The sequence below is a fragment of the Grammomys surdaster genome, unplaced genomic scaffold (genome assembly GCF_004785775.1).
Source record: "Grammomys surdaster isolate TR1022 unplaced genomic scaffold, NIH_TR_1.0 353, whole genome shotgun sequence".
NCBI classification, from domain to species: domain Eukaryota; kingdom Metazoa; phylum Chordata; class Mammalia; order Rodentia; family Muridae; genus Grammomys; species Grammomys surdaster.
Genome location: NW_021604772.1, coordinates 274,964 through 283,067, shown reverse-complemented (window position 1 = coordinate 283,067; position 8,104 = coordinate 274,964). Strand labels below are relative to the sequence as shown.

At 41.9% G+C, this 8,104-nt stretch overlaps 1 pseudogene; it reads right to left on the bottom strand.

Moving 5' to 3' along the window:
• Positions 1-5,785: 5,785 nt before the first annotated feature.
• Positions 5,786-8,039, bottom strand: LOC114631193 (annotated as a pseudogene).
• Between the last annotated feature and the right edge of the window lie 65 nt (positions 8,040-8,104).

Genomic DNA, 8,104 nt, shown 5'->3' with positions numbered 1-8,104 from the left:
TTGAAAAATGACATGTGCAGACCACATGCTGTCAAACCCTGAGTTCTTATTATTTCAGTCCTGTTGTTTCTAGAAGGCACTGTTTCCTAACATCATCCAAACCCACTAGCTCTTACTATCTTTCCACCTCCTCTTTCTCAAATGTCCCTGAGCCCTAACAGGAGTGAATTGTGGAGACATCCTATTTAGGACTGAGCCTTCCAAGTTCTCTCACTCTCTGGGCACTGTGTTGTTCTGAGTCCCTATACTTGTTCCCATCTATTGAAGGCATAAACTTCTCTGATGAAGGCTGAGCAAGACAGTGACCTGAGTATAGCAGCATGTCATTGGGACTCATTATATTTTTGCTTTGTCCTCTACTTTGTTATTCATTAACATTCTCAGCACTCAGTACAGTGCATGGTACTGGTTAAAAAAGAACTGTTGAAAGAGGTGGCTCAGTGCTTAAGAATACTGTCTGTGAAACTGGAAACAACCTGGATGTCCCTCAATCTAAGAATTGGTAATGAAAATGTGGTATATCTATATAACGGAATACTATTCAGTTATTAAAAACAAAGATATCATGAATTTTGCAGGCAAATGGTTTGAACTTTAGAATATGATCCTGAGTGAGGTAACCAGTCCCAAAAGGACATGCATGATATGTACTCACTTATAAGTGGATATTAGCCATAAAATACTGGATACCCACACTACACGCCACAGACCCAAAGAAGCTAAGCAAGTAGACAGACCAACGTGCAGATGCTTGAATCTCACATAGAAGGAAGAATAAAATATATGAGGCAGATGGAGGGAGGGAACTGGGTAGGAAAGGAAATGGGAAGAGTAATGAGGGGTAATGTAGGAGGAGCTAAGGTGAGAGGAGTAAGGAGAGGAAGAAGAAAAGGAAGAGGAGGAGCTAGAGTGGACCAGAGAGAGGGGACCATGGAAGCAGACACGCGCCTATCTCTAGCAGTCAAAGGTAGTTGATACATCTAGGTTGGGTATTGGGTTCCACTTCTGATTGTGTGAGCATCTTGTTATTGAGCATTACCAAATATATAAAGCCTTTGATTAATATTTAAGCATTAGGGTCTCATTTTCCTACCTGGCCCACATGGATGGTGGGATGGTCTGGACAATGTCTATCCTTGCAGAGACAGTGTGGAAGATTGGCAGAGCCATCTCCCATGCTGGCGTCTCATGGGTGGCAGGGCTGGTGTTTTTGGCTGGCCGTTTCTAGCTGCAGTGCACACGTGGCTAGGCAGAGCCGCTGCAGCTTAGATAGTCAGCTTGAACAGTGGCCATTTTTAAATAATTACTTCATTAGGGTTAGGATAAGATGTGGAGAGAGACAGGACAGATAGTCATATGACAATCAGAATGAATAGAAATCTGCAACTAGTGGGGGTTGAGGGGTGGGCATCTTGAAGATGTGCCAGAAAATTGTGATATGGGAGACTCCCTGGAATCAATGGGGTGACCTTAGTGAAGACTCAAAGCAATGGAAATATGGAACCTGAAGAGGCAACCTCCTATAGCCAGGCAGTAACCCCAGTGGGGCAATAGGGACACCAACCCATACCCAAAATTTATCTCATCTGCAAGAAATGCAGGGACAGGATAGATCTGAGGCTGATGGAATGACCAAGCAATAACCAGCCCAACTTGACACCCATCCCATGAGCAAGCACCAATCCCTGACACTTATAATGATGTTCTGCTCTGCTTGCAGACAGGAGTCTGGAATGGCTGTCCTCTGATAGGCTCCACCTAGTGGCTCACTGAGACAGATGCAGACATCCACAAGTAAACTATGGATGGAGCTTGGAAACTCTTCAGAAAGAATAGGAGCAAGGATAGAGGGCCCAGACATAGATAGGAACTCTACAGGAAGTCAAAAGAGTCAACTAACCTGGACCCTTGTGGGGTCTCAGAGACTAAGCCATCAACCACAGAAAATACACCAGCTGAACCTAGGCCCCAACTCACAGATGTAGCAGATGTGCAGCTTGTTTTTCATGTGGGTCTCTAACAACTGGAGCAGAGGCTATCCCTAAAGTTTTTCCTGTTTGTACAATACATTCTTCTAAATGGGTTGCCTTCTCTGGCCTCAGTGGAAGAGAAATATACCTAGTCCTACACTGACTTGATGTGCTGGGTGTGTGGATACTCAGGGAGTTCTCACCCTCTCAGAGGAAAAATGGAGGGGTGATGGGACCTTAATTTCAGTATGCCTGTGTCTACAAAGCATTTTTTTCATTTATCCACAGGATGACAGATAACAAACCCATGAAATACAGATGAAGCAAAACATAACTTCAAGTTTCTCTCATCCATAATAATTTTGGTTATCATAAGCTCATATAAATCATTCTGGTGTTCTACAGGCTAAAAGTAGTAAAGCAAAATTAAACCCTTTTTTTTCTCATAAATTCAGTCTTTCAATGTCCACATAGCATTCTTCTACTTATCCACAGGATGGCAGCAAAAGCCCATCAAATGTAATAGAAACAAACAATTTCAACATTTCTATGTCCATACCCCATTCCTCACTTTGTCTATAAGCCTATCAAATATAGTAAAAACAAAAAGTAATTCCAATACTTCTACGTACAGAAAGCATTCATCTACTTCTCCACATCAGACAGCAAGCTAAGCCCCAAAGTACAGTTAAAGAAAAAGAATCACTTATCTGATCTACAGCAAGCATTCTTCCATTCACCACAGGATGGAAGCATGAGTCCATCAAATACAGAAGCAACAGTATTTCAGTTTTTCTGCACTGATAACCCATCCCTTTGATAAAAAGGAAACCTTGTGACCAAAACGGGAGGTCAGCTCTTCTTTCTCCTGTTTATAACTCAAAGGGGCATTCAGAAGACAAGTCCAGACTGACAGAGATGAATCATTTGCCTAAATGTTCACAAATTGCAATCCATCCTATAGAGGCTTACCTCACCCAAGCACTGGGTTCCCAGTGGATGAGTTAGAGAAAGGCCTGAAGGAGCTGATGGGGTTTGCAACATACAGGAAGAACAACAATATTAACCAACCAGACCAAGAGCTCCCAGGGACTAAACCACCAACCAAAGAGTACACATGGAGGGACTCATGGCTCCAGCAGCATATGTAGCAGAGGATGGCCTTGTTGGACATTAATGGAAGGCAAAGCCCTTGGTCCTGTGAAAGAAGCAAGGGAAGGGAGGATGGGATAGAGAGTTTCCAGAGGGGAAAGGGGAAAACATTTTAAATTTAAATTTTAAAAAAGGGAGAAAAAGCCTACTTATTTTTCCTTCAGGAAACAGTCTTTCAAAAGGAGTTAGTGTAGAGTCTAAATAGTGATGAGATCCAAGAGTGAACTTAATAGTTTCCTTTGCCAATAGTACAGTAGCTGACAATTCATGGAAGCATAGGGTCATCCTCTGACCCACAATTCCAAATGCTTTCACAAATATGCTGTTTCTTATGAAGATCCCTATCTTGATCTCTTATGCTTTTGTGACATCCAGTTCAAAAGGCAATTAAACCATTATTACTAAAACAGTTATACAATTCCTGTAGAGATTATTGGTGTAATCATTATTCTGGCATAGATAGTGATCCCTAATACCTATATCCATCTGGGAAGTCTAGAAAATCAAGGTCTACAGTAGGGTGTCTGAAAATACAAAATAAAAAGAAGTATTTTGCTTTTCTAGGTCATACCAGACAAAGAATTATCTTGGGCCACATTCCAAATACATAAACATTAATAAAAGAAGTTGAGTGGAAGATGTGTGTGTGGATTTCATGCTAGGCCAGCAAGTTCCCACGTGATAATCCTAATTATAAACAATGCTGTTCAGAGAGAATTTTAAAAATTATTGAGCAATTCCAGGTCTGATATTACTAATAAAGAAAATGAACCTTTCTAGATAGTAAAACTTCCTTGTTCTTTTTTTTTTTCCTGTGGCTCTTGGGATGTTTGTTGGTTTGTTTTTGTTTTGAAGACAATGATTTCTCTGTGTAGCCCCTGGCTGTCCTGGAACTTGCTCTGTAGACCTGGCTGGACTTAGATTCACAAAGACCTGCCTGCCTCTGCCTTCCCAGCACTGAGATTAAAGGTGGGCATCACTCATCCCCTGGAACTGAGGACCAAACCCAGGACTTTGTGCTTGCTAGTAAAGAGCTCTACCACTGAGCTAAATTCCCAACCCAAATTGCATTGTTTTAAAAATATCTTTAATGCAAAAGAAAAGAACACAACATAAAACTAGTAAGATGTTTGACAAATTCTTAGAAATATTTTAATCTATTATTGTTTTTTTTAGAGTCCAATGGTTATAGCTCTAATGGTCTGCCCTCTGAAAGTTTCTCATCCCATTCCTCCTCCTACTTCTCAAAGAGGATGTTCCCATCCCCCACCAAGCCCACCAGAACTCTCTACTCCCTGGGGCCTCAAGTCTCTCTAGGGTTAGGTGCATCTTCTCTCACTGAGGCCAGACCAGGCAGTCCTCTGTTTTATATGTGTCCAGAGCCTCATCATCTGGTATATGCTGCCTGGTTGGTGGCTCAGCGTCTGAGAGATCTCAGCAATTCAGGTTATTTGAGACTCCTAGTCCTCCTAGGGGTTGCCCTCCTCAGCTTTTTCCAGCCTTTCACTAATTCAACCACAGAGGTCCCCAGCTTCTGTCCATTGGTTGGGTATAAGTATCTGCATCTGACTCTTTCTGCTGTTCTTTTGGCCTCTCGGAGGACAGACATGCTAGGCTCCTGTTTATAAGCATCGATAATAGTGTCAAGCCTTGGAGCCTCCCCTTGAGATGGATACTAACTTGGTCTGGTCATTGGACCTCCTTTCCCTCAGTCTCTTCCCCATTTTTGTCCCTGCAGTTCTTTTAGACAGGGATAAACCTAAAATTCAAAGCAGGAACATGATGATGGTCTCAAGGAATAGGCATCCCTGGACTTATTTGTTACTCCTCTCAATTTGGCCACATTACATAAATCCACACTCTGATTTTAACTATTAGTTATCTATTGAATTGAACTATTGAGAACAAGTGATCAAGCCTAACTTGTTAGAGTTCCCCAGGTCCAAGTTTTGAACATAACAACGCCAATAACAATTTTAGCAAGTCATGGCCAAGGGAGAGACGTATTTTGGGTGTCAGCAACTCATAGCAAGTTGACTTCAAATGGAGATGAATGATTGAATGTCCCTACACAGCTTTTGTTTGTTCGTTTGTTTGTTTGTTTGTTTAAACATATTTATTACAACAGATACAATTCACATCTGACTAGCTTTGTTTCTCCTTTCCCCTCCCACAACCATGTTCACTGGGTCACTTCCTTGTATTTGAGCAATCAATGTACTTTCAGCACACTTGCCCAGCAGTACTTTTTAAGTCCATTCTTACACGGTGAAAATGGATTTCAATAATTTATACAAACGTGGGTTATGCTCGATCACTGCAACTTCCAGCTACTGTACATAGGAATGAGAAGGTTATAGAAAAGTGCCACAGCAACAGTGCCCTGAGAAAGGAAAGGGGGCACCTTTAAAAAAATGGATAAAATCAGGCCAAGGGATTTCAGAGGGAATGGAACATACAGGAAATGAAAACATTTCTTTGCAGAACAAATGGGCAGCACTGCTCTCGGTCAGGTGCAAGTGCCGTTCAGTTGTCTCATGATATCTGTACACTGCTCAGAAGGTTCAGAATAGTGTCCTCAGACACAGATCACCTGGCGCTTGCACTGAACTTCTGAAAATGCAAGATTTCTGAATGATAAATTAACCCCCCACATTTTTTTTAAAAGCTAATTTTGCAGGCAGGTTTCCATGTAAAAGGCTAGGTATTTAGCCACCTCAGCATTGATTAGTTTCAGATGTCTAAGCTCTGTTACACATGGCTTCCCATGGCTTCACTCTACAAAACATATTTACAACGTGAAGATACATCTACAAGAAATTTACATTTCAAGGGTTTTACAAATCAATCTCGTATCTTTCCCCTGAATTGACTCTCACAGACCCCGTCCCCATGTCATTTCATTTGCCCAGCTTAACAGTCCATGGTCTACTTAAATGCAGCTCAAAATGTTATGACTGGTCAACAGATTTACAGTTCCTCTATGAGATCATGTGCAATTATTCACATCTTCAGACCATGAAGGAATTCTGATTTTTTAGCTTTTTGAGTTCCTTAATTTGTTGTCTCAAAAATAGTATCCTTTGCTCTCGCAAAGTTGCTTGAATTTCACATACTCGAACTAATGGTCTCAAATTTTTTAACTCAGTACATATTTCTGACATCTGTACACTTCCCATATTATGGGCTTCTCCACGCAATCTTGATGCCTGTTTCTCTGCATGGTCTTCAGTTTTATGAGATTGTCATTGAAGTGTGCTGCTAGAGTAGGTGTTAATGAGCACTCAGGCCTAGCAGATGCATTCTGTGGTACAACAGTTGCAGTTGATGCATTACTACTACAAGTATGATTTGGACCAGGTGATGGACTTCTCTAGCTTAAGCGCTGAAGACTTCGTGGGGAGACAGGATCATGACCCTGCTGCTTGTCAGCAGTTACAAGCTGCTGTGTAGCCGAATGAGACACTGGTCCTTGCTTAACTACTGGAGTACTAACCTTTGGCTGTGATGAAACAGGTGGAGTGCTAATCAAAGGTTTAATGGGGAATGTGTTAGTTTGAGGTGTGCTTATTCTTAGAGACACATAGGATCTTGGGGATGAAGCATCAGACGTTAGAGACATTGGAGACTGACTAGATGGCTGGGCTTGTGTAGAAAGCTGGGCAGCTTGAAAAATCAGTGAGGTGATGTTGAAAGCAGATGGTCCAGCAGTAAGAAACTTGTGGATGATCGACTGCAGGGAAGCTTGTGTTACAGCTGCTGTAAGAACTTCATTTATTTTGGATATGTCCACATTAGAATTATTATTAAGCTGTAGCGTGGCTTGCAAAGCAGGAAGCAACTGTCTAAAAAGATTTGGGTCCTGAAGTAACAGAGGTATTGTTGACTGTGGAACGGGAGAAACAGGTACTGTTGAAGCAGATGTTGGAGGCGCAGATGCTGAAGATGTGGAAGGAATTATACAAGAATGTGATACCGACTTGTCTCCTGGAACAGATTCTTTTCTCTCTGTTTTCTGTGCAGGGAGAGAAGCTGTGGGTGTAGGCAGTTTTGATAAAGTAGAAGTTCCATTAGCATCAAATGATTTCTTTGGCTGGTGATCAGACTGAAGCATAAATGGACTAGAAGGAACAGTGCTTGGAGTAGCGGTTGGATGAACCACTGGTTTGATGGGGTGCTGTACTAGCGTAGAGCTACTGTAAGTCTCTGCTCTTGGCAGTCTGTAGTCTTTGTCATTGTGTCTGCTTGTTTGAGACAAAATATTCTGTGAGAGCAAACTACTGGCATCGCTAGAATGCTTGTCTTCCATTCCACTGCTGAACCCACTAGTGGCTGTTGCTTGCATCACCTCTCTTCTGTAATCCCTGTCTTTTGGGAAACTATTAACCTCCAACTTAATTTGCTTCTTTTCGTCTCTGTTCTCTTTCAAGCCACTCTTTTGATTTCTCCCACTGTGAAACTTTTGTGTGACAGTTGTAGTAGTATTTTTTTCCAGATGAGCTAATGTGCTCAGATCAATCATCTGCAGAATCATAAGGTGCATCTGAAGTTTTGCTTGGATTATTGCTTGGATTATAAGAATGTGAATTTGAACTATGAAGAGCACTGTGGTTATATGAATTTTCTTATGGAGAGTAACTGGTCCCACCTTCCCTCTCTCTAACTCTCTGAGTGTGCACATTTTTGGCCTTACTGTGACCTGTGCTGTCACTGTATTTGTTCTCAGGACTATTAGATCTCTGCAACATTTTGTTTGGTGGTTAAGGATCTGAGGCGTCTTGCATCATTTCATGTCTGTGATCACCACTACTGGGGTGACTCTTTGACGAATACTTAAGTGCTTGGAAAGGCTGAGAGTCCCCACTCCGGGTGACAGCCATCACTGAGTCTCTGCTGTTTCCTCCCATACATTACCATCAATGCCCGGCTCGCTCGCTCTCTCTCTCTCTCTCTCTCTCTCTCTCTCTCTCTCTCTCTCTCTC